General features: G+C 51.2%; 11 non-coding genes and 3 pseudogenes across 11 annotated transcripts; all 14 read left to right on the top strand.

Annotated features, from left to right (window-relative positions):
- Positions 1–210: 210 nt before the first annotated feature.
- Positions 211–329, top strand: LOC126273911 (5S ribosomal RNA). The gene has a single exon (XR_007549746.1). It is a non-coding gene; the product is annotated as a 5S ribosomal RNA (ribosomal RNA).
- A 1282-nt stretch (positions 330–1611) lies between these two features.
- LOC126273910 (5S ribosomal RNA) lies at positions 1612–1730 on the top strand. The gene has a single exon (XR_007549745.1). It is a non-coding gene; the product is annotated as a 5S ribosomal RNA (ribosomal RNA).
- Positions 1731–3012: 1282 nt separating this feature from the next.
- Positions 3013–3131, top strand: LOC126273909 (5S ribosomal RNA). Its single transcript, XR_007549744.1, has one exon. It is a non-coding gene; the product is annotated as a 5S ribosomal RNA (ribosomal RNA).
- A 1282-nt stretch (positions 3132–4413) lies between these two features.
- LOC126273908 (5S ribosomal RNA) lies at positions 4414–4532 on the top strand. Its single transcript, XR_007549743.1, has one exon. It is a non-coding gene; the product is annotated as a 5S ribosomal RNA (ribosomal RNA).
- A 1282-nt stretch (positions 4533–5814) lies between these two features.
- LOC126273907 (5S ribosomal RNA) lies at positions 5815–5933 on the top strand. Its single transcript, XR_007549742.1, has one exon. It is a non-coding gene; the product is annotated as a 5S ribosomal RNA (ribosomal RNA).
- Positions 5934–7215: 1282 nt separating this feature from the next.
- LOC126273906 (5S ribosomal RNA) lies at positions 7216–7334 on the top strand. Its single transcript, XR_007549741.1, has one exon. It is a non-coding gene; the product is annotated as a 5S ribosomal RNA (ribosomal RNA).
- A 1282-nt stretch (positions 7335–8616) lies between these two features.
- On the top strand, positions 8617–8734 carry LOC126274366 (5S ribosomal RNA; annotated as a pseudogene).
- A 7708-nt stretch (positions 8735–16442) lies between these two features.
- Positions 16443–16561, top strand: LOC126274661 (5S ribosomal RNA). Its single transcript, XR_007550224.1, has one exon. It is a non-coding gene; the product is annotated as a 5S ribosomal RNA (ribosomal RNA).
- A 1282-nt stretch (positions 16562–17843) lies between these two features.
- On the top strand, positions 17844–17962 carry LOC126274844 (5S ribosomal RNA). Its single transcript, XR_007550397.1, has one exon. It is a non-coding gene; the product is annotated as a 5S ribosomal RNA (ribosomal RNA).
- A 1282-nt stretch (positions 17963–19244) lies between these two features.
- Positions 19245–19369, top strand: LOC126274318 (5S ribosomal RNA; annotated as a pseudogene).
- Positions 19370–20651: 1282 nt separating this feature from the next.
- LOC126274660 (5S ribosomal RNA) lies at positions 20652–20770 on the top strand. Its single transcript, XR_007550223.1, has one exon. It is a non-coding gene; the product is annotated as a 5S ribosomal RNA (ribosomal RNA).
- Positions 20771–22052: 1282 nt separating this feature from the next.
- On the top strand, positions 22053–22171 carry LOC126274833 (5S ribosomal RNA). The gene has a single exon (XR_007550386.1). It is a non-coding gene; the product is annotated as a 5S ribosomal RNA (ribosomal RNA).
- A 1282-nt stretch (positions 22172–23453) lies between these two features.
- On the top strand, positions 23454–23578 carry LOC126274317 (5S ribosomal RNA; annotated as a pseudogene).
- A 1282-nt stretch (positions 23579–24860) lies between these two features.
- On the top strand, positions 24861–24979 carry LOC126274033 (5S ribosomal RNA). The gene has a single exon (XR_007549863.1). It is a non-coding gene; the product is annotated as a 5S ribosomal RNA (ribosomal RNA).
- Positions 24980–25947: the final 968 nt, after the last annotated feature.

The raw sequence follows: 25947 nt of genomic DNA, 5'->3' as shown, positions 1-25947 counted from the left end.
TGTCGGAGGCCGCACGAATCAAACGAATGACAGCCGGTGCAACGAGCAGCTGTGTTGTGCGTGTGGTCCACGTGGCGGCGCGCCTCACTGCGCGTCGCCTTCGAGGTGGAAGGACGTGCTTTGCGTCAAATGCGCCACCGAAAACGGCGATTGCGTGTGTTGGGAGGAGAGGCGAAGCCTTCTTCTGCCGTGCGGTTACAGTATAACGACGCCAGCGGCCATACCATGTTGAATACACCGGTTCTCGTCCGATCACCGAAGTTAAGCAACATCGGGCCCGGTTAGTACTTGGATGGGTGACCGCCTGGGAACACCGGGTGCTGTTGGCTCCCTCTCTTTTTTTAAATTTTACGTCACTACACCTGCCAGCCCTCTTTTCATAAAAACGCTCAGGTGCGACAAAGATGCTTCCACAAGCATTTTAAACTACTGTATTAAACGTAAGATGCGAAATTACAGTAATGAACTCAGTTTGAACAAGAGTGCACGGAGGAAGAGTGCTAGGAACTCGTTGAAAATAACGAAACACTGCGAATCGACAGATGTGCTCTTGAAATGCGTCAGAGCCTACTGTTTAGTAGGAGCGCTAAATTCCAAAAACTAACTACATTAAAAAAAAACCTGTTCCCGTCCGACCACCGAAGATAAGCAACAACGTTAGTATTTGGACCGGCGACCGCCTGGGAACTATGGCTGTCTTCATTTCTTGCTTTCTTGTCATTACCCCTGGCAGCCCTTTTTTCATGCTACCTTTCTCATGTGACAAAGATGCTTCCATACTGATTTTAAACTATCGTAAGATACGATATTAAGGAACTCAGTTTGCAAAGAGTGCGCCAAGGAAGACTTCCAAAGAGTCTCTGGAAATAACAAAACAGTATGAAGTGACAGAAATGTTGTGAAATACGTCAGGGCATATTGTTTTGTAGCAGTGCACAACGGAAAATTTGTAAACAAAAATTTACCTTTCGTCGCTACAAGAGATGGATGCTTTGTCGAACAGCCTGTGTCTAGTGTGCATGTTTTCGCACCTTTCCACGGCACGGCGCAGCACAGAGTTGCTCTGGTAGCTCCGAACGGCCGCACACGGCGCCTCGGACACGCCGGTTCGGCCCGCGCCCATCTCGCAGATGTTTCTCGTGCTTGTGCTGTCATATGGACCGCGACCCGAGCGGCAGCGAGCGGCAGTCGAGCAAAGTCGGGACAAGTCGGGACGGAAGGGGACAGCCGAGAATGCACCGTGCGAATTACGCAAATATCTGGAAGCGCGACGCGTGTCAGGCAGGTGAGAACGCTTCCCTCGGTCCAGCAGGACACTGCCACACCCCGCGCAGTCCCCCCGCCGCCGGCCGCGCCCAAGCCCTGCGCCGGATAACAATAATAAGGTGCGTCTCCCGCGAGTGTCGGAGGCCGCACGAATCAAACGAATGACAGCCGGTGCAACGAGCAGCTGTGTTGTGCGTGTGGTCCACGTGGCGGCGCGCCTCACTGCGCGTCGCCTTCGAGGTGGAAGGACGTGCTTTGCGTCAAATGCGCCACCGAAAACGGCGATTGCGTGTGTTGGGAGGAGAGGCGAAGCCTTCTTCTGCCGTGCGGTTACAGTATAACGACGCCAGCGGCCATACCATGTTGAATACACCGGTTCTCGTCCGATCACCGAAGTTAAGCAACATCGGGCCCGGTTAGTACTTGGATGGGTGACCGCCTGGGAACACCGGGTGCTGTTGGCTCCCTCTCTTTTTTTAAATTTTACGTCACTACACCTGCCAGCCCTCTTTTCATAAAAACGCTCAGGTGCGACAAAGATGCTTCCACAAGCATTTTAAACTACTGTATTAAACGTAAGATGCGAAATTACAGTAATGAACTCAGTTTGAACAAGAGTGCACGGAGGAAGAGTGCTAGGAACTCGTTGAAAATAACGAAACACTGCGAATCGACAGATGTGCTCTTGAAATGCGTCAGAGCCTACTGTTTAGTAGGAGCGCTAAATTCCAAAAACTAACTACATTAAAAAAAAACCTGTTCCCGTCCGACCACCGAAGATAAGCAACAACGTTAGTATTTGGACCGGCGACCGCCTGGGAACTATGGCTGTCTTCATTTCTTGCTTTCTTGTCATTACCCCTGGCAGCCCTTTTTTCATGCTACCTTTCTCATGTGACAAAGATGCTTCCATACTGATTTTAAACTATCGTAAGATACGATATTAAGGAACTCAGTTTGCAAAGAGTGCGCCAAGGAAGACTTCCAAAGAGTCTCTGGAAATAACAAAACAGTATGAAGTGACAGAAATGTTGTGAAATACGTCAGGGCATATTGTTTTGTAGCAGTGCACAACGGAAAATTTGTAAACAAAAATTTACCTTTCGTCGCTACAAGAGATGGATGCTTTGTCGAACAGCCTGTGTCTAGTGTGCATGTTTTCGCACCTTTCCACGGCACGGCGCAGCACAGAGTTGCTCTGGTAGCTCCGAACGGCCGCACACGGCGCCTCGGACACGCCGGTTCGGCCCGCGCCCATCTCGCAGATGTTTCTCGTGCTTGTGCTGTCATATGGACCGCGACCCGAGCGGCAGCGAGCGGCAGTCGAGCAAAGTCGGGACAAGTCGGGACGGAAGGGGACAGCCGAGAATGCACCGTGCGAATTACGCAAATATCTGGAAGCGCGACGCGTGTCAGGCAGGTGAGAACGCTTCCCTCGGTCCAGCAGGACACTGCCACACCCCGCGCAGTCCCCCCGCCGCCGGCCGCGCCCAAGCCCTGCGCCGGATAACAATAATAAGGTGCGTCTCCCGCGAGTGTCGGAGGCCGCACGAATCAAACGAATGACAGCCGGTGCAACGAGCAGCTGTGTTGTGCGTGTGGTCCACGTGGCGGCGCGCCTCACTGCGCGTCGCCTTCGAGGTGGAAGGACGTGCTTTGCGTCAAATGCGCCACCGAAAACGGCGATTGCGTGTGTTGGGAGGAGAGGCGAAGCCTTCTTCTGCCGTGCGGTTACAGTATAACGACGCCAGCGGCCATACCATGTTGAATACACCGGTTCTCGTCCGATCACCGAAGTTAAGCAACATCGGGCCCGGTTAGTACTTGGATGGGTGACCGCCTGGGAACACCGGGTGCTGTTGGCTCCCTCTCTTTTTTTAAATTTTACGTCACTACACCTGCCAGCCCTCTTTTCATAAAAACGCTCAGGTGCGACAAAGATGCTTCCACAAGCATTTTAAACTACTGTATTAAACGTAAGATGCGAAATTACAGTAATGAACTCAGTTTGAACAAGAGTGCACGGAGGAAGAGTGCTAGGAACTCGTTGAAAATAACGAAACACTGCGAATCGACAGATGTGCTCTTGAAATGCGTCAGAGCCTACTGTTTAGTAGGAGCGCTAAATTCCAAAAACTAACTACATTAAAAAAAAACCTGTTCCCGTCCGACCACCGAAGATAAGCAACAACGTTAGTATTTGGACCGGCGACCGCCTGGGAACTATGGCTGTCTTCATTTCTTGCTTTCTTGTCATTACCCCTGGCAGCCCTTTTTTCATGCTACCTTTCTCATGTGACAAAGATGCTTCCATACTGATTTTAAACTATCGTAAGATACGATATTAAGGAACTCAGTTTGCAAAGAGTGCGCCAAGGAAGACTTCCAAAGAGTCTCTGGAAATAACAAAACAGTATGAAGTGACAGAAATGTTGTGAAATACGTCAGGGCATATTGTTTTGTAGCAGTGCACAACGGAAAATTTGTAAACAAAAATTTACCTTTCGTCGCTACAAGAGATGGATGCTTTGTCGAACAGCCTGTGTCTAGTGTGCATGTTTTCGCACCTTTCCACGGCACGGCGCAGCACAGAGTTGCTCTGGTAGCTCCGAACGGCCGCACACGGCGCCTCGGACACGCCGGTTCGGCCCGCGCCCATCTCGCAGATGTTTCTCGTGCTTGTGCTGTCATATGGACCGCGACCCGAGCGGCAGCGAGCGGCAGTCGAGCAAAGTCGGGACAAGTCGGGACGGAAGGGGACAGCCGAGAATGCACCGTGCGAATTACGCAAATATCTGGAAGCGCGACGCGTGTCAGGCAGGTGAGAACGCTTCCCTCGGTCCAGCAGGACACTGCCACACCCCGCGCAGTCCCCCCGCCGCCGGCCGCGCCCAAGCCCTGCGCCGGATAACAATAATAAGGTGCGTCTCCCGCGAGTGTCGGAGGCCGCACGAATCAAACGAATGACAGCCGGTGCAACGAGCAGCTGTGTTGTGCGTGTGGTCCACGTGGCGGCGCGCCTCACTGCGCGTCGCCTTCGAGATGGAAGGACGTGCTTTGCGTCAAATGCGCCACCGAAAACGGCGATTGCGTGTGTTGGGAGGAGAGGCGAAGCCTTCTTCTGCCGTGCGGTTACAGTATAACGACGCCAGCGGCCATACCATGTTGAATACACCGGTTCTCGTCCGATCACCGAAGTTAAGCAACATCGGGCCCGGTTAGTACTTGGATGGGTGACCGCCTGGGAACACCGGGTGCTGTTGGCTCCCTCTCTTTTTTTAAATTTTACGTCACTACACCTGCCAGCCCTCTTTTCATAAAAACGCTCAGGTGCGACAAAGATGCTTCCACAAGCATTTTAAACTACTGTATTAAACGTAAGATGCGAAATTACAGTAATGAACTCAGTTTGAACAAGAGTGCACGGAGGAAGAGTGCTAGGAACTCGTTGAAAATAACGAAACACTGCGAATCGACAGATGTGCTCTTGAAATGCGTCAGAGCCTACTGTTTAGTAGGAGCGCTAAATTCCAAAAACTAACTACATTAAAAAAAAACCTGTTCCCGTCCGACCACCGAAGATAAGCAACAACGTTAGTATTTGGACCGGCGACCGCCTGGGAACTATGGCTGTCTTCATTTCTTGCTTTCTTGTCATTACCCCTGGCAGCCCTTTTTTCATGCTACCTTTCTCATGTGACAAAGATGCTTCCATACTGATTTTAAACTATCGTAAGATACGATATTAAGGAACTCAGTTTGCAAAGAGTGCGCCAAGGAAGACTTCCAAAGAGTCTCTGGAAATAACAAAACAGTATGAAGTGACAGAAATGTTGTGAAATACGTCAGGGCATATTGTTTTGTAGCAGTGCACAACGGAAAATTTGTAAACAAAAATTTACCTTTCGTCGCTACAAGAGATGGATGCTTTGTCGAACAGCCTGTGTCTAGTGTGCATGTTTTCGCACCTTTCCACGGCACGGCGCAGCACAGAGTTGCTCTGGTAGCTCCGAACGGCCGCACACGGCGCCTCGGACACGCCGGTTCGGCCCGCGCCCATCTCGCAGATGTTTCTCGTGCTTGTGCTGTCATATGGACCGCGACCCGAGCGGCAGCGAGCGGCAGTCGAGCAAAGTCGGGACAAGTCGGGACGGAAGGGGACAGCCGAGAATGCACCGTGCGAATTACGCAAATATCTGGAAGCGCGACGCGTGTCAGGCAGGTGAGAACGCTTCCCTCGGTCCAGCAGGACACTGCCACACCCCGCGCAGTCCCCCCGCCGCCGGCCGCGCCCAAGCCCTGCGCCGGATAACAATAATAAGGTGCGTCTCCCGCGAGTGTCGGAGGCCGCACGAATCAAACGAATGACAGCCGGTGCAACGAGCAGCTGTGTTGTGCGTGTGGTCCACGTGGCGGCGCGCCTCACTGCGCGTCGCCTTCGAGGTGGAAGGACGTGCTTTGCGTCAAATGCGCCACCGAAAACGGCGATTGCGTGTGTTGGGAGGAGAGGCGAAGCCTTCTTCTGCCGTGCGGTTACAGTATAACGACGCCAGCGGCCATACCATGTTGAATACACCGGTTCTCGTCCGATCACCGAAGTTAAGCAACATCGGGCCCGGTTAGTACTTGGATGGGTGACCGCCTGGGAACACCGGGTGCTGTTGGCTCCCTCTCTTTTTTTAAATTTTACGTCACTACACCTGCCAGCCCTCTTTTCATAAAAACGCTCAGGTGCGACAAAGATGCTTCCACAAGCATTTTAAACTACTGTATTAAACGTAAGATGCGAAATTACAGTAATGAACTCAGTTTGAACAAGAGTGCACGGAGGAAGAGTGCTAGGAACTCGTTGAAAATAACGAAACACTGCGAATCGACAGATGTGCTCTTGAAATGCGTCAGAGCCTACTGTTTAGTAGGAGCGCTAAATTCCAAAAACTAACTACATTAAAAAAAAACCTGTTCCCGTCCGACCACCGAAGATAAGCAACAACGTTAGTATTTGGACCGGCGACCGCCTGGGAACTATGGCTGTCTTCATTTCTTGCTTTCTTGTCATTACCCCTGGCAGCCCTTTTTTCATGCTACCTTTCTCATGTGACAAAGATGCTTCCATACTGATTTTAAACTATCGTAAGATACGATATTAAGGAACTCAGTTTGCAAAGAGTGCGCCAAGGAAGACTTCCAAAGAGTCTCTGGAAATAACAAAACAGTATGAAGTGACAGAAATGTTGTGAAATACGTCAGGGCATATTGTTTTGTAGCAGTGCACAACGGAAAATTTGTAAACAAAAATTTACCTTTCGTCGCTACAAGAGATGGATGCTTTGTCGAACAGCCTGTGTCTAGTGTGCATGTTTTCGCACCTTTCCACGGCACGGCGCAGCACAGAGTTGCTCTGGTAGCTCCGAACGGCCGCACACGGCGCCTCGGACACGCCGGTTCGGCCCGCGCCCATCTCGCAGATGTTTCTCGTGCTTGTGCTGTCATATGGACCGCGACCCGAGCGGCAGCGAGCGGCAGTCGAGCAAAGTCGGGACAAGTCGGGACGGAAGGGGACAGCCGAGAATGCACCGTGCGAATTACGCAAATATCTGGAAGCGCGACGCGTGTCAGGCAGGTGAGAACGCTTCCCTCGGTCCAGCAGGACACTGCCACACCCCGCGCAGTCCCCCCGCCGCCGGCCGCGCCCAAGCCCTGCGCCGGATAACAATAATAAGGTGCGTCTCCCGCGAGTGTCGGAGGCCGCACGAATCAAACGAATGACAGCCGGTGCAACGAGCAGCTGTGTTGTGCGTGTGGTCCACGTGGCGGCGCGCCTCACTGCGCGTCGCCTTCGAGGTGGAAGGACGTGCTTTGCGTCAAATGCGCCACCGAAAACGGCGATTGCGTGTGTTGGGAGGAGAGGCGAAGCCTTCTTCTGCCGTGCGGTTACAGTATAACGACGCCAGCGGCCATACCATGTTGAATACACCGGTTCTCGTCCGATCACCGAAGTTAAGCAACATCGGGCCCGGTTAGTACTTGGATGGGTGACCGCCTGGGAACACCGGGTGCTGTTGGCTCCCTCTCTTTTTTTAAATTTTACGTCACTACACCTGCCAGCCCTCTTTTCATAAAAACGCTCAGGTGCGACAAAGATGCTTCCACAAGCATTTTAAACTACTGTATTAAACGTAAGATGCGAAATTACAGTAATGAACTCAGTTTGAACAAGAGTGCACGGAGGAAGAGTGCTAGGAACTCGTTGAAAATAACGAAACACTGCGAATCGACAGATGTGCTCTTGAAATGCGTCAGAGCCTACTGTTTAGTAGGAGCGCTAAATTCCAAAAACTAACTACATTAAAAAAAAACCTGTTCCCGTCCGACCACCGAAGATAAGCAACAACGTTAGTATTTGGACCGGCGACCGCCTGGGAACTATGGCTGTCTTCATTTCTTGCTTTCTTGTCATTACCCCTGGCAGCCCTTTTTTCATGCTACCTTTCTCATGTGACAAAGATGCTTCCATACTGATTTTAAACTATCGTAAGATACGATATTAAGGAACTCAGTTTGCAAAGAGTGCGCCAAGGAAGACTTCCAAAGAGTCTCTGGAAATAACAAAACAGTATGAAGTGACAGAAATGTTGTGAAATACGTCAGGGCATATTGTTTTGTAGCAGTGCACAACGGAAAATTTGTAAACAAAAATTTACCTTTCGTCGCTACAAGAGATGGATGCTTTGTCGAACAGCCTGTGTCTAGTGTGCATGTTTTCGCACCTTTCCACGGCACGGCGCAGCACAGAGTTGCTCTGGTAGCTCCGAACGGCCGCACACGGCGCCTCGGACACGCCGGTTCGGCCCGCGCCCATCTCGCAGATGTTTCTCGTGCTTGTGCTGTCATATGGACCGCGACCCGAGCGGCAGCGAGCGGCAGTCGAGCAAAGTCGGGACAAGTCGGGACGGAAGGGGACAGCCGAGAATGCACCGTGCGAATTACGCAAATATCTGGAAGCGCGACGCGTGTCAGGCAGGTGAGAACGCTTCCCTCGGTCCAGCAGGACACTGCCACACCCCGCGCAGTCCCCCCGCCGCCGGCCGCGCCCAAGCCCTGCGCCGGATAACAATAATAAGGTGCGTCTCCCGCGAGTGTCGGAGGCCGCACGAATCAAACGAATGACAGCCGGTGCAACGAGCAGCTGTGTTGTGCGTGTGGTCCACGTGGCGGCGCGCCTCACTGCGCGTCGCCTTCGAGGTGGAAGGACGTGCTTTGCGTCAAATGCGCCACCGAAAACGGCGATTGCGTGTGTTGGGAGGAGAGGCGAAGCCTTCTTCTGCCGTGCGGCTACAGTATAACGACGCCAACGGCCATACCATGTTGAATACACCGGTTCTCGTCCGATCACCGAAGTTAAGCAACATCGGGCCCGGTTAGTACTTGGCTGTCTGCCCGCCTGGGAACACCTCGGTGCCGAGCGAGCAGTACTTCCGCGTGCGACTTGGCCGGCGGCGCCTCGCGTGTCGTCTGCTCTTCTCTGCCTAGCGGCTGTATATTTCATCACAGACTGTAAGTTATGGCAACGATTTACGATGACAGTGAAGAACGCCAAAATAACATTCAATGTGAGTTCGATCGTTCTGTAGACAAGCCCTCGGCCTTTGAAATCCACCGTTGGATTCTAGAAGATCTGTTGTTAACGCACGATGACGTTCTCGGTATCCAATTCGATACTTTTCTTAACTCTGTGTTCTTGAAGTTGAAAAATTCCGAAATGTGTGATCATGTTGTGTCTGTCAATGACGGTGTCCGAAAATTTCGTCACCTTGACGGTCGCGTAAGCAATGTTAATGTGTCGCATGCTGGCTTTGGCATTAGGCAAATTCGTGTGTTTAACCTACCGTTTGAAATTCGAAATGACACAATTGCTCGTTATTTGCGGCCGTATGGCACTGTTTTGTCTGTAGTGAAGGAAAAGTGGTCCTCCGCGTACTTGTTTCAAGTAGAAAACGGAGTGAGAAGTGTGAAAATGGTTGTTAGACAGCACATTCCTTCGTTTGTTTTGGTTAACGGCCACCGCGCGTTCGTTACTTATAGTGGACAGCCACAAACATGTTCTTTTTGTGGTGGCGTTGGCCATTATAGACAGGATTGTCCTAAACGGAAACGGCCTGCCCAGCTGCCTACTGTAGGTAATTTCAATGATGCCAGCTTTGCTTCTGTGGCCGCCACGGGTTTGGGTACCGCCCCCCCCGCGCCCGCGCGCCGTGTAGCTGACGCTAACTTTGCTGCCACCCCGATGGCTATGGACGTGTCCACTACCGATAGTGACTCTGCTTCTGTGTCTGCTGTGTTAGATTCAATGTCTCCGGCTCCGGCTGACGGGACAACTATCGAAAATCTGGTAGTAACGAATGTTTCACAAGTGACAGTGTCCGAACCCGTGCAGCAGTCGGCGCGTGATTTAGTGTCGGAACCTGTTTCGCTGTCAGTGACAGTACCGGAACAGACCGGTTCTTTGATTGCCCCTGTTACTGTGCCTGCCGGTTCTCCTAATTCCGCTGCTGCTGTGGAATCACAGGCATTTTTTGTAGCACCGAAACCGAGACGGGACGAACGTTCGTCTCGTAGTTCAAGTCGGCAACGTGCGCGTAGTGTTGGTCGGTCGCCTCCCTCTGATAGGGGTCTTCCGCGACCCGATCGCAGTCCGTCTCCGGTTGGGCGTTCTCCCGACGCCTCCCGACCGACACGACCCGGTCGGCAGGCTTCCCAACAGCGTGCTTCCCGACGGGACCTTGCCGACGAGCGGCGTTCGTCTCAGGCTCCTGGCTCTGGGCGTCAGCCCGTGGACCAACAACAACAACGGCGCGCCTCTCCTCGCCGTCAGCTGCCTGCCGAAATCAATGTTGCTGATCAAAAACGTGACGTCGCTGTTCGGCACTTAAGGACTGTCTTAAGCCAGCCGGGCGCAGGCGACGACTCCGCCAACCGACCGACACTGTTTCGGCTGTGTTGACACCGCAATTGCCGACCAAACGTAAGGCGGAAGACACACACCAACGTCGCGTTTGTCCTTCTGCTACTGAACGTGTGCCGGCTTCTTCTCCTGATGTCGAGATGTCTGTCGTTGGTCCCATGTCGGTGGACTCTAGTGGAACGGATTCTGGGACCGCGCCACCCCCACACCCCCCTCCCGCCGCCCCCCAGGACTGGGCGGCGGACGTGGAGGCCAGTGACGCGACTTAGTGTGTGCAAGTGTTGTTTCCTCCTCTCGCGCACATTTGCATGATCTGTGTTTTTTTAGCTATTTTATTGCTGCTTCTGCGGTGCCCTCGTTTGGTTTTTTGTTGGTCGTTTTCGCGTGGTCAGCTCCGTTTGCCTTTATTCACCGACCGCCGCAAGATCCTCCGTCGTTATTCGGCGTCGATGTTCTATCTGTTTTAAATGACGGGTTGTGGGAGCCGTGCTCTGTTTTCAATGGGGGACGGCCTCTCATAGTCGTCTTTTTTTTTTTAGTGCATTGCGCCGATTGGATGCTATGGATCCGGCTGACGGGATTTCAACCCGTCTCTCTGGTGTATTTTATCCTTTTGTGGTGGTTGTCTTTTGCCGATCATTGCTGTTTTTCTCCACATGTAAAGTTTTTATCAATTGTGCTTTTTTTTAATTGTGTATGGATATTGAGCATTGTTCGTGGAACATTTTAACTGTTAATGTAAACAAATTGAGTGCCCAGTATAAGTTATCGGCTTTGCACACTTTTTTATGTGATTCTCACTGTCATGTCGCGTTATTACAGGAAGTTACGCGTACGGCTCTTTTGTATTTTATTGATTCCACTGCTTTTACCGTTATTGATAATATCATGTCGGATGAACAGACTGGTACTGCCATTTTATTCCGTCCGGGTTTTGATGTCAGTGACGTTGAAATATTGCCCAATGGTCGCGCAATCGCCTGTGTTATTAATGGTGTCACTTTTGTAAATGTCTATGCCCATGCCGGTGATAAACCAGCGCGGAATCAGTTTTACAGCCAGGATCTCTGTCAATTGCTCCATCGCAATACTAATGAATTAGTGATTGGTGGCGATTTTAACGCCGTTATTGATGGTAGGGATCAGGAGCCGCGCCCTAATTGGTGTCAAGAGTTGCGCACTTTGGTTGACACTTTTCGCTTGCGGGACACGTGGCGTGTGCTCAACCCGGATAAAACACATTTCACCCACTTTTATGCCACCGGTCATAGTCGACTGGACAGAATTTATGTGTCGTTGCCGCTTGCCGCCCATGTCACAAGGGCGGAAGTATTGCCGGTTATTTTTTCTGACCATTGTGGATTTTTGTGTCAACTTGTTTTACCGCGTGCGCGACCTCCTCGGCGTCCGAATATCTGGAAGCTTAATTGCAGTCTTTTAGATGATGACGCTCTTGCGTCCCAATTTACTGCTTTGTGGCGCAAGCTCTTGCGTGACAAGGGCGACGACGGCAGTACCATCAGGTGGTGGGTGGAGGTAGCGAAGCCGGCCATCAGGCGCTTTTTAATCAATTTTAGTCGCGATGCGGCGCATTGGCGCCGGTCGACGGCGAGTTTTTACCAGTCCTGTTTAAAAGATCTAGCACAGCGGGTCACTACATCTCCACAGTTGCTTCCGGTTTTTAATCAGTTTAAAGCTCAACTTCTTGACGATCTTCGCCGGAAGGGGTTTGGGACGGTCACGCGCAGCCAACCTGTAGGTGCCGTTGAGGGGGAACCGCTCTCTCTCTACCACCTGAACAGGGAGCGGAGGCGGCGGGAGAGGTTGGTTATTCGTAAGTGGCTCAAACAGGATGGGACGACGACTTCCGACTGGATGGATATTGAGCGGGAGGTCCATGATCACTTTGCTGCGCTCTTTCACCCAGTAGACGCCGACCCCGGGGCGCTCCGCGATTTTTTGCAGGGGGTCCCACATGTTTTAACGCGACAAGACAGGGCCCATCTTAATGCGACTTTTACTTCTGAGGATCTCTCTGCGGCGGTGAAAAGTAGTCCTAGGGGCAAATCCCCTGGTATGGACGGAATCCCCGCGGAATTTTATTTAAAATTTTTCCCTCTTTTAAGCGATGTTTTAACTGTGATCATGAACGAAATCCATAACGGTGTTGACATCCCGGCGGAGTTTGCGGAAGGGCGTGTTGCACTTCTCCCTAAATCAACCGCGACGCCGCGTATAGACAGTGTTCGCCCTATAACCCTCTTGAACGCTGATTATAAGATTATGGCGCGGTGTGTTACGCACAGGATGCAGGTCGTTCTGCCCAAGGTCATCAGTGAATATCAAACTTGTGCTGTGGCCGACAGGAACATTTTCGATGCCGTCCTGGCTTATCGCGACTGCATCGGATATGTGAAGGGTCACAGGCTCCGAGCGGCTGCGATCTTGCTAGTAGACTTTAAAAACGCCTTTGATCGGATCAGCCACTCCTATCTGCGGCGAGTGATGATCGGCCTGGGTTTTGGGTCCAAACTAACGAAGATGGTGTACAATATCTTGCGTAATGCCACTTCTCGGGTGGTCATCAACGGTATTCCTGGTAGCGTCATCCCCATTGGTCGTTCTGTCCGACAGGGGTGTCCTCTGTCTATGGCGCTTTTCGCCTTGGCGTTGGACCCACTCCTACGTTGTATAGCCCGGGAGTGCCGGGGTATTCGACTTGGCGACGTCCAGCTGGTATGTCGGGCGTATGCTGATGACCTGGGGGTCTTCATTGATCATCCAGAGGATCTTGATCACTTGCGTGGTGTTTTGGACCGTTTTGAGAGGGCGACGGGGGCTATCGTCAACCCTCGTAAGACTGTCTTGCTTCCCCTTACACCTCGATTACGTACTGTCAGCGGCGATTGGTTTTGTGTGAAGCAACAGCACACGGTGCTCGGTGTCATTCTAACTGACAACACACAGCGTATGGAAGCCCTTAATTGGCGTTCCACATTATACAAGATCCGAGCTGTTGCTAAACTCTACGCCTCTCGGAACCTGGCGCTTCGTCAGAAGGTGGCTCTCATTAACACGAATATCTTCGCCAAAGCGTGGTATCTGGCACAAGTTCTCCCAGTGCCAAAAGAATTGGAAAGGGCCATCCAACAAGCAGTTTATTGGCTGCTATGGAAGGGCGATATTTTTAAGGTCTCCTTGGCGACGTGTACTTTAAGCTTGCAGGAAGGGGGGCTAGGTTTGGTTGACTTCCGATCTAAGTGTGCGGCGCTCCTTGTGAAACGGACCACAGTGGTGATTGACAAGGGGCCGCACAGTCCGACAGCTGCCTTGTTTCGTCATTACCGCCCACCAACAGTAGTAGCCCCTGTTTCAATCAGTCACATTCCGTATGTGTTGAATTTCGTGCGCCGCTATTATGTTTACAATAGTTATCTTGTGTTTGGTGACGTCTGTACATGTAGTGTTACTGAGATAATTCGAGCTCTTCGAGGGACGCCGATTAGGAACAAATGGGAATATCGGTTGCCACAGCATGATTGGAAGCTGGTGTGGAAGAACCTTGCTACCGCCGCCGTCCCTGCCGCCGTTCATGCTACTTGGTATAAAGTGGTCAACCGGACTATCCCGACAAATGCCAATCTTTGTGCTATTAATTTGATTTCTTCGGGAGAGTGTGAATTGTGTGCAGAGGAGGACACTATCGAACATCGTTTTGTGTGTGACAAATTTCGTGTGGTCTGGGACATTGCCTGTGACATGGTTCGTCTGATTAACAGGGTGGACAGGCGGCACGTGACAACCATGGACGCCATAGTGCCTCAGTGCGCGGCTTACCCGGCCACCAAAAGAAATGCGACGTTATGGATTCTTGGACATACAGTTTACTGTATCTTTACCCTGAAAGTGACTGATGCCGTCGATTTTCTATCCTATTTGTGGACGGAACACCGTCAGGACTTTGCTCGTGCGGCTTATACTCAGACTTTTGCCAATTTTTTGCGTGTGGCCTTGGACCATGCCTATGCTAAATTTTTGATATCTACATAGGACTGCCTACTAATTTTGACTGTTATCGCGTTGTCCTCCAGTGGTAATGCCGGTGCTATGACTTATGTTGCTTCGACGGTACTTTGCTGCTTACAACGGAACTTTCTTTCTACGAATGATGGAACTAAATTTGAATGCCAATGTGTGTTATATGGAACGAACATTATCGACAATGTATCCTGTTCTCGTGTTATGTGGATGTTTTATTAGTAGGAGTTAACTTGTGCTTTATTTATTTGTTTTTCCTTGTTCTGAGGACATTTTTTCTTTCATTTCCTCTCCCAAGATGACCGAGGAGACAGTGTCGAGAAGGACTTTTTCCTTACTTTTACGTGTGCATGTACGTTGGATTCCTTATACTTTCTGTGGGTAGATGTTTTTCAGTTTGTGATTCTTCTCGCCGTCATATCCGAAGATCATTGGCGGAGACCATTTGATTAGATTTATTTTTTCTTTCCTAGTGTGATATACATTTTCGGCAGCTACTGCGTTCTGGTGGCCATGGAAGTTGGCGACCACTTTCCGCCGTCGTTCAAGCGAGCGTTTACGGTGTGGAGACATTTTTATTTTCCGTTTTGAAGTATAATTTGAGTGATTTTAACGTTTTTGTTTCTCAAGTTTTGGAGAAACCATTTTCTTTTGATTCGTATACAAGACGCAATACCGCATCAAGGTACATGCGCGCCTCGCCGAAGAAGGCATTACTAGAAATAGCGTCTACCAGTCCACATACGAGGAGCCAACAGCACCCTTATAGATAGCATTTGAAGCTCGCCAATTAGAAGGCATTTTATGGAGAGTGTAAAGGCCAGGCTATAAGGGGAGTTGGGAGGCCCGTAAAAAAAAAAAAAAAAAAAAAAAAAAAAGGTGCTGTTGGCTCCCTCTCTTTTTTTAAATTTTACGTCACTACACCTGCCAGCCCTCTTTTCATAAAAACGCTCAGGTGCGACAAAGATGCTTCCACAAGCATTTTAAACTACTGTATTAAACGTAAGATGCGAAATTACAGTAATGAACTCAGTTTGAACAAGAGTGCACGGAGGAAGAGTGCTAGGAACTCGTTGAAAATAACGAAACACTGCGAATCGACAGATGTGCTCTTGAAATGCGTCAGAGCCTACTGTTTAGTAGGAGCGCTAAATTCCAAAAACTAACTACATTAAAAAAAAACCTGTTCCCGTCCGACCACCGAAGATAAGCAACAACGTTAGTATTTGGACCGGCGACCGCCTGGGAACTATGGCTGTCTTCATTTCTTGCTTTCTTGTCATTACCCCTGGCAGCCCTTTTTTCATGCTACCTTTCTCATGTGACAAAGATGCTTCCATACTGATTTTAAACTATCGTAAGATACGATATTAAGGAACTCAGTTTGCAAAGAGTGCGCCAAGGAAGACTTCCAAAGAGTCTCTGGAAATAACAAAACAGTATGAAGTGACAGAAATGTTGTGAAATACGTCAGGGCATATTGTTTTGTAGCAGTGCACAACGGAAAATTTGTAAACAAAAATTTACCTTTCGTCGCTACAAGAGATGGATGCTTTGTCGAACAGCCTGTGTCTAGTGTGCATGTTTTCGCACCTTTCCACGGCACGGCGCAGCACAGAGTTGCTCTGGTAGCTCCGAACGGCCGCACACGGCGCCTCGGACACGCCGGTTCGGCCCGCGCCCATCTCGCAGATGTTTCTCGTGCTTGTGCTGTCATATGGACCGCGACCCGAGCGGCAGCGAGCGGCAGTCGAGCAAAGTCGGGACAAGTCGGGACGGAAGGGGACAGCCGAGAATGCACCGTGCGAATTACGCAAATATCTGGAAGCGCGACGCGTGTCAGGCAGGTGAGAACGCTTCCCTCGGTCCAGCAGGACACTGCCACACCCCGCGCAGTCCCCCCGCCGCCGGCCGCGCCCAAGCCCTGCGCCGGATAACAATAATAAGGTGCGTCTCCCGCGAGTGTCGGAGGCCGCACGAATCAAACGAATGACAGCCGGTGCAACGAGCAGCTGTGTTGTGCGTGTGGTCCACGTGGCGGCGCGCCTCACTGCGCGTCGCCTTCGAGGTGGAAGGACGTGCTTTGCGTCAAATGCGCCACCGAAAACGGCGATTGCGTGTGTTGGGAGGAGAGGCGAAGCCTTCTTCTGCCGTGCGGCTACAGTATAACGACGCCAACGGCCATACCATGTTGAATACACCGGTTCTCGTCCGATCACCGAAGTTAAGCAACATCGGGCCCGGTTAGTACTTGGATGGGTGACCGCCTGGGAACACCGGGTGCTGTTGGCTCCCTCTCTTTTTTTAAATTTTACGTCACTACACCTGCCAGCCCTCTTTTCATAAAAACGCTCAGGTGCGACAAAGATGCTTCCACAAGCATTTTAAACTACTGTATTAAACGTAAGATGCGAAATTACAGTAATGAACTCAGTTTGAACAAGAGTGCACGGAGGAAGAGTGCTAGGAACTCGTTGAAAATAACGAAACACTGCGAATCGACAGATGTGCTCTTGAAATGCGTCAGAGCCTACTGTTTAGTAGGAGCGCTAAATTCCAAAAACTAACTACATTAAAAAAAAACCTGTTCCCGTCCGACCACCGAAGATAAGCAACAACGTTAGTATTTGGACCGGCGACCGCCTGGGAACTATGGCTGTCTTCATTTCTTGCTTTCTTGTCATTACCCCTGGCAGCCCTTTTTTCATGCTACCTTTCTCATGTGACAAAGATGCTTCCATACTGATTTTAAACTATCGTAAGATACGATATTAAGGAACTCAGTTTGCAAAGAGTGCGCCAAGGAAGACTTCCAAAGAGTCTCTGGAAATAACAAAACAGTATGAAGTGACAGAAATGTTGTGAAATACGTCAGGGCATATTGTTTTGTAGCAGTGCACAACGGAAAATTTGTAAACAAAAATTTACCTTTCGTCGCTACAAGAGATGGATGCTTTGTCGAACAGCCTGTGTCTAGTGTGCATGTTTTCGCACCTTTCCACGGCACGGCGCAGCACAGAGTTGCTCTGGTAGCTCCGAACGGCCGCACACGGCGCCTCGGACACGCCGGTTCGGCCCGCGCCCATCTCGCAGATGTTTCTCGTGCTTGTGCTGTCATATGGACCGCGACCCGAGCGGCAGCGAGCGGCAGTCGAGCAAAGTCGGGACAAGTCGGGACGGAAGGGGACAGCCGAGAATGCACCGTGCGAATTACGCAAATATCTGGAAGCGCGACGCGTGTCAGGCAGGTGAGAACGCTTCCCTCGGTCCAGCAGGACACTGCCACACCCCGCGCAGTCCCCCCGCCGCCGGCCGCGCCCAAGCCCTGCGCCGGATAACAATAATAAGGTGCGTCTCCCGCGAGTGTCGGAGGCCGCACGAATCAAACGAATGACAGCCGGTGCAACGAGCAGCTGTGTTGTGCGTGTGGTCCACGTGGCGGCGCGCCTCACTGCGCGTCGCCTTCGAGGTGGAAGGACGTGCTTTGCGTCAAATGCGCCACCGAAAACGGCGATTGCGTGTGTTGGGAGGAGAGGCGAAGCCTTCTTCTGCCGTGCGGCTACAGTATAACGACGCCAACGGCCATACCATGTTGAATACACCGGTTCTCGTCCGATCACCGAAGTTAAGCAACATCGGGCCTGGTTAGTACTTGGATGGGTGACCGCCTGGGAACACCGGGTGCTGTTGGCTCCCTCTCTTTTTTTAAATTTTACGTCACTACACCTGCCAGCCCTCTTTTCATAAAAACGCTCAGGTGCGACAAAGATGCTTCCACAAGCATTTTAAACTACTGTATTAAACGTAAGATGCGAAATTACAGTAATGAACTCAGTTTGAACAAGAGTGCACGGAGGAAGAGTGCTAGGAACTCGTTGAAAATAACGAAACACTGCGAATCGACAGATGTGCTCTTGAAATGCGTCAGAGCCTACTGTTTAGTAGGAGCGCTAAATTCCAAAAACTAACTACATTAAAAAAAAACCTGTTCCCGTCCGACCACCGAAGATAAGCAACAACGTTAGTATTTGGACCGGCGACCGCCTGGGAACTATGGCTGTCTTCATTTCTTGCTTTCTTGTCATTACCCCTGGCAGCCCTTTTTTCATGCTACCTTTCTCATGTGACAAAGATGCTTCCATACTGATTTTAAACTATCGTAAGATACGATATTAAGGAACTCAGTTTGAAAAGAGTGCGCCAAGGAAGACTTCCAAAGAGTCTCTGGAAATAACAAAACAGTATGAAGTGACAGAAATGTTGTGAAATACGTCAGGGCATATTGTTTTGTAGCAGTGCACAACGGAAAATTTGTAAACAAAAATTTACCTTTCGTCGCTACAAGAGATGGATGCTTTGTCGAACAGCCTGTGTCTAGTGTGCATGTTTTCGCACCTTTCCACGGCACGGCGCAGCACAGAGTTGCTCTGGTAGCTCCGAACGGCCGCACACGGCGCCTCGGACACGCCGGTTCGGCCCGCGCCCATCTCGCAGATGTTTCTCGTGCTTGTGCTGTCATATGGACCGCGACCCGAGCGGCAGCGAGCGGCAGTCGAGCAAAGTCGGGACAAGTCGGGACGGAAGGGGACAGCCGAGAATGCACCGTGCGAATTACGCAAATATCTGGAAGCGCGACGCGTGTCAGGCAGGTGAGAACGCTTCCCTCGGTCCAGCAGGACACTGCCACACCCCGCGCAGTCCCCCCGCCGCCGGCCGCGCCCAAGCCCTGCGCCGGATAACAATAATAAGGTGCGTCTCCCGCGAGTGTCGGAGGCCGCACGAATCAAACGAATGACAGCCGGTGCAACGAGCAGCTGTGTTGTGCGTGTGGTCCACGTGGCGGCGCGCCTCACTGCGCGTCGCCTTCGAGGTGGAAGGACGTGCTTTGCGTCAAATGCGCCACCGAAAACGGCGATTGCGTGTGTTGGGAGGAGAGGCGAAGCCTTCTTCTGCCGTGCGGCTACAGTATAACGACGCCAACGGCCATACCATGTTGAATACACCGGTTCTCGTCCGATCACCGAAGTTAAGCAACATCGGGCCCGGTTAGTACTTGGATGGATGACCGCCTGGGAACACCGGGTTTGGGTGCTGTTGGCTCCCTCTCTTTTTTTAAATTTTACGTCACTACACCTGCCAGCCCTCTTTTCATAAAAACGCTCAGGTGCGACAAAGATGCTTCCACAAGCATTTTAAACTACTGTATTAAACGTAAGATGCGAAATTACAGTAATGAACTCAGTTTGAACAAGAGTGCACGGAGGAAGAGTGCTAGGAACTCGTTGAAAATAACGAAACACTGCGAATCGACAGATGTGCTCTTGAAATGCGTCAGAGCCTACTGTTTAGTAGGAGCGCTAAATTCCAAAAACTAACTACATTAAAAAAAAACCTGTTCCCGTCCGACCACCGAAGATAAGCAACAACGTTAGTATTTGGACCGGCGACCGCCTGGGAACTATGGCTGTCTTCATTTCTTGCTTTCTTGTCATTACCCCTGGCAGCCCTTTTTTCATGCTACCTTTCTCATGTGACAAAGATGCTTCCATACTGATTTTAAACTATCGTAAGATACGATATTAAGGAACTCAGTTTGCAAAGAGTGCGCCAAGGAAGACTTCCAAAGAGTCTCTGGAAATAACAAAACAGTATGAAGTGACAGAAATGTTGTGAAATACGTCAGGGCATATTGTTTTGTAGCAGTGCACAACGGAAAATTTGTAAACAAAAATTTACCTTTCGTCGCTACAAGAGATGGATGCTTTGTCGAACAGCCTGTGTCTAGTGTGCATGTTTTCGCACCTTTCCACGGCACGGCGCAGCACAGAGTTGCTCTGGTAGCTCCGAACGGCCGCACACGGCGCCTCGGACACGCCGGTTCGGCCCGCGCCCATCTCGCAGATGTTTCTCGTGCTTGTGCTGTCATATGGACCGCGACCCGAGCGGCAGCGAGCGGCAGTCGAGCAAAGTCGGGACAAGTCGGGACGGAAGGGGACAGCCGAGAATGCACCGTGCGAATTACGCAAATATCTGGAAGCGCGACGCGTGTCAGGCAGGTGAGAACGCTTCCCTCGGTCCAGCAGGACACTGCCACACCCCGCGCAGTCCCCCCGCCGCCGGCCGCGCCCAAGCCCTGCGCCGGATAACAATAATAAGGTGCGTCTCCCGCGAGTGTCGGAGGCCGCACGAATCAAACGAATGACAGCCGGTGCAACGAGCAGCTGTGTTGTGCGTGTGGTCCACGTGGCGGCGCGCCTCACTGCGCGTCGCCTTCGAGGTGGAAGGACGTGCTTTGCGTCAAATGCGCCACCGAAAACGGCGATTGCGTGTGTTGGGAGTAGAGGCGAAGCCTTCTTCTGCCGTGCGGCTACAGTATAACGACGCCAACGGCCATACCATGTTGAATACACCGGTTCTCGTCCGATCACCGAAGTTAAGCAACATCGGGCCCGGTTAGTACTTGGATGGGTGACCGCCTGGGAACACCGGGTGCTGTTGGCTCCCTCTCTTTTTTTAAATTTTACGTCACTACACCTGCCAGCCCTCTTTTCATAAAAACGCTCAGGTGCGACAAAGATGCTTCCACAAGCATTTTAAACTACTGTATTAAACGTAAGATGCGAAATTACAGTAATGAACTCAGTTTGAACAAGAGTGCACGGAGGAAGAGTGCTAGGAACTCGTTGAAAATAACGAAACACTGCGAATCGACAGATGTGCTCTTGAAATGCGTCAGAGCCTACTGTTTAGTAGGAGCGCTAAATTCCAAAAACTAACTACATTAAAAAAAAACCTGTTCCCGTCCGACCACCGAAGATAAGCAACAACGTTAGTATTTGGACCGGCGACCGCCTGGGAACTATGGCTGTCTTCATTTCTTGCTTTCTTGTCATTACCCCTGGCAGCCCTTTTTTCATGCTACCTTTCTCATGTGACAAAGATGCTTCCATACTGATTTTAAACTATCGTAAGATACGATATTAAGGAACTCAGTTTGCAAAGAGTGCGCCAAGGAAGACTTCCAAAGAGTCTCTGGAAATAACAAAACAGTATGAAGTGACAGAAATGTTGTGAAATACGTCAGGGCATATTGTTTTGTAGCAGTGCACAACGGAAAATTTGTAAACAAAAATTTACCTTTCGTCGCTACAAGAGATGGATGCTTTGTCGAACAGCCTGTGTCTAGTGTGCATGTTTTCGCACCTTTCCACGGCACGGCGCAGCACAGAGTTGCTCTGGTAGCTCCGAACGGCCGCACACGGCGCCTCGGACACGCCGGTTCGGCCCGCGCCCATCTCGCAGATGTTTCTCGTGCTTGTGCTGTCATATGGACCGCGACCCGAGCGGCAGCGAGCGGCAGTCGAGCAAAGTCGGGACAAGTCGGGACGGAAGGGGACAGCCGAGAATGCACCGTGCGAATTACGCAAATATCTGGAAGCGCGACGCGTGTCAGGCAGGTGAGAACGCTTCCCTCGGTCCAGCAGGACACTGCCACACCCCGCGCAGTCCCCCCGCCGCCGGCCGCGCCCAAGCCCTGCGCCGGATAACAATAATAAGGTGCGTCTCCCGCGAGTGTCGGAGGCCGCACGAATCAAACGAATGACAGCCGGTGCAACGAGCAGCTGTGTTGTGCGTGTGGTCCACGTGGCGGCGCGCCTCACTGCGCGTCGCCTTCGAGGTGGAAGGACGTGCTTTGCGTCAAATGCGCCACCGAAAACGGCGATTGCGTGTGTTGGGAGGAGAGGCGAAGCCTTCTTCTGCCGTGCGGCTACAGTATAACGACGCCAACGGCCATACCATGTTGAATACACCGGTTCTCGTCCGATCACCGAAGTTAAGCAACATCGGGCCTGGTTAGTACTTGGATGGGTGACCGCCTGGGAACACCGGGTGCTGTTGGCTCCCTCTCTTTTTTTAAATTTTACGTCACTACACCTGCCAGCCCTCTTTTCATAAAAACGCTCAGGTGCGACAAAGATGCTTCCACAAGCATTTTAAACTACTGTATTAAACGTAAGATGCGAAATTACAGTAATGAACTCAGTTTGAACAAGAGTGCACGGAGGAAGAGTGCTAGGAACTCGTTGAAAATAACGAAACACTGCGAATCGACAGATGTGCTCTTGAAATGCGTCAGAGCCTACTGTTTAGTAGGAGCGCTAAATTCCAAAAACTAACTACATTAAAAAAAAACCTGTTCCCGTCCGACCACCGAAGATAAGCAACAACGTTAGTATTTGGACCGGCGACCGCCTGGGAACTATGGCTGTCTTCATTTCTTGCTTTCTTGTCATTACCCCTGGCAGCCCTTTTTTCATGCTACCTTTCTCATGTGACAAAGATGCTTCCATACTGATTTTAAACTATCGTAAGATACGATATTAAGGAACTCAGTTTGAAAAGAGTGCGCCAAGGAAGACTTCCAAAGAGTCTCTGGAAATAACAAAACAGTATGAAGTGACAGAAATGTTGTGAAATACGTCAGGGCATATTGTTTTGTAGCAGTGCACAACGGAAAATTTGTAAACAAAAATTTACCTTTCGTCGCTACAAGAGATGGATGCTTTGTCGAACAGCCTGTGTCTAGTGTGCATGTTTTCGCACCTTTCCACGGCACGGCGCAGCACAGAGTTGCTCTGGTAGCTCCGAACGGCCGCACACGGCGCCTCGGACACGCCGGTTCGGCCCGCGCCCATCTCGCAGATGTTTCTCGTGCTTGTGCTGTCATATGGACCGCGACCCGAGCGGCAGCGAGCGGCAGTCGAGCAAAGTCGGGACAAGTCGGGACGGAAGGGGACAGCCGAGAATGCACCGTGCGAATTACGCAAATATCTGGAAGCGCGACGCGTGTCAGGCAGGTGAGAACGCTTCCCTCGGTCCAGCAGGACACTGCCACACCCCGCGCAGTCCCCCCGCCGCCGGCCGCGCCCAAGCCCTGCGCCGGATAACAATAATAAGGTGCGTCTCCCGCGAGTGTCGGAGGCCGCACGAATCAAACGAATGACAGCCGGTGCAACGAGCAGCTGTGTTGTGCGTGTGGTCCACGTGGCGGCGCGCCTCACTGCGCGTCGCCTTCGAGGTGGAAGGACGTGCTTTGCGTCAAATGCGCCACCGAAAACGGCGATTGCGTGTGTTGGGAGGAGAGGCGAAGCCTTCTTCTGCCGTGCGGCTACAGTATAACGACGCCAACGGCCATACCATGTTGAATACACCGGTTCTCGTCCGATCACCGAAGTTAAGCAACATCGGGCCCGGTTAGTACTTGGATGGATGACCGCCTGGGAACACCGGGTTTGGGTGCTGTTGGCTCCCTCTCTTTTTTTAAATTTTACGTCACTACACCTGCCAGCCCTCTTTTCATAAAAACGCTCAGGTGCGACAAAGATGCTTCCACAAGCATTTTAAACTACTGTATTAAACGTAAGATGCGAAATTACAGTAATGAACTCAGTTTGAACAAGAGTGCACGGAGGAAGAGTGCTAGGAACTCGTTGAAAATAACGAAACACTGCGAATCGACAGATGTGCTCTTGAAATGCGTCAGAGCCTACTGTTTAGTAGGAGCGCTAAATTCCAAAAACTAACTACATTAAAAAAAAACCTGTTCCCGTCCGACCACCGAAGATAAGCAACAACGTTAGTATTTGGACCGGCGACCGCCTGGGAACTATGGCTGTCTTCATTTCTTGCTTTCTTGTCATTACCCCTGGCAGCCCTTTTTTCATGCTACCTTTCTCATGTGACAAAGATGCTTCCATACTGATTTTAAACTATCGTAAGATACGATATTAAGGAACTCAGTTTGCAAAGAGTGCGCCAAGGAAGACTTCCAAAGAGTCTCTGGAAATAACAAAACAGTATGAAGTGACAGAAATGTTGTGAAATACGTCAGGGCATATTGTTTTGTAGCAGTGCACAACGGAAAATTTGTAAACAAAAATTTACCTTTCGTCGCTACAAGAGATGGATGCTTTGTCGAACAGCCTGTGTCTAGTGTGCATGTTTTCGCACCTTTCCACGGCACGGCGCAGCACAGAGTTGCTCTGGTAGCTCCGAACGGCCGCACACGGCGCCTCGGACACGCCGGTTCGGCCCGCGCCCATCTCGCAGATGTTTCTCGTGCTTGTGCTGTCATATGGACCGCGACCCGAGCGGCAGCGAGCGGCAGTCGAGCAAAGTCGGGACAAGTCGGGACGGAAGGGGACAGCCGAGAATGCACCGTGCGAATTACGCAAATATCTGGAAGCGCGACGCGTGTCAGGCAGGTGAGAACGCTTCCCTCGGTCCAGCAGGACACTGCCACACCCCGCGCAGTCCCCCCGCCGCCGGCCGCGCCCAAGCCCTGCGCCGGATAACAATAATAAGGTGCGTCTCCCGCGAGTGTCGGAGGCCGCACGAATCAAACGAATGACAGCCGGTGCAACGAGCAGCTGTGTTGTGCGTGTGGTCCACGTGGCGGCGCGCCTCACTGCGCGTCGCCTTCGAGGTGGAAGGACGTGCTTTGCGTCAAATGCGCCACCGAAAACGGCGATTGCGTGTGTTGGGAGGAGAGGCGAAGCCTTCTTCTGCCGTGCGGCTACAGTATAACGACGCCAACGGCCATACCATGTTGAATACACCGGTTCTCGTCCGATCACCGAAGTTAAGCAACATCGGGCCCGGTTAGTACTTGGATGGATGACCGCCTGGGAACACCGGGTGCTGTTGGCTCCCTCTCTTTTTTTAAATTTTACGTCACTACACCTGCCAGCCCTCTTTTCATAAAAACGCTCAGGTGCGACAAAGATGCTTCCACAAGCATTTTAAACTACTGTATTAAACGTAAGATGCGAAATTACAGTAATGAACTCAGTTTGAACAAGAGTGCACGGAGGAAGAGTGCTAGGAACTCGTTGAAAATAACGAAACACTGCGAATCGACAGATGTGCTCTTGAAATGCGTCAGAGCCTACTGTTTAGTAGGAGCGCTAAATTCCAAAAACTAACTACATTAAAAAAAAACCTGTTCCCGTCCGACCACCGAAGATAAGCAACAACGTTAGTATTTGGACCGGCGACCGCCTGGGAACTATGGCTGTCTTCATTTCTTGCTTTCTTGTCATTACCCCTGGCAGCCCTTTTTTCATGCTACCTTTCTCATGTGACAAAGATGCTTCCATACTGATTTTAAACTATCGTAAGATACGATATTAAGGAACTCAGTTTGCAAAGAGTGCGCCAAGGAAGACTTCCAAAGAGTCTCTGGAAATAACAAAACAGTATGAAGTGACAGAAATGTTGTGAAATACGTCAGGGCATATTGTTTTGTAGCAGTGCACAACGGAAAATTTGTAAACAAAAATTTACCTTTCGTCGCTACAAGAGATGGATGCTTTGTCGAACAGCCTGTGTCTAGTGTGCATGTTTTCGCACCTTTCCACGGCACGGCGCAGCACAGAGTTGCTCTGGTAGCTCCGAACGGCCGCACACGGCGCCTCGGACACGCCGGTTCGGCCCGCGCCCATCTCGCAGATGTTTCTCGTGCTTGTGCTGTCATATGGACCGCGACCCGAGCGGCAGCGAGCGGCAGTCGAGCAAAGTCGGGACAAGTCGGGACGGAAGGGGACAGCCGAGAATGCACCGTGCGAATTACGCAAATATCTGGAAGCGCGACGCGTGTCAGGCAGGTGAGAACGCTT

This window comes from Schistocerca gregaria, chromosome 5, assembly GCF_023897955.1.
Source record: "Schistocerca gregaria isolate iqSchGreg1 chromosome 5, iqSchGreg1.2, whole genome shotgun sequence".
Classification (NCBI taxonomy): domain Eukaryota; kingdom Metazoa; phylum Arthropoda; class Insecta; order Orthoptera; family Acrididae; genus Schistocerca; species Schistocerca gregaria.
Note: the sequence above shows the minus strand (reverse complement) of the source record. Positions and strands in the feature narration are given on the sequence as shown.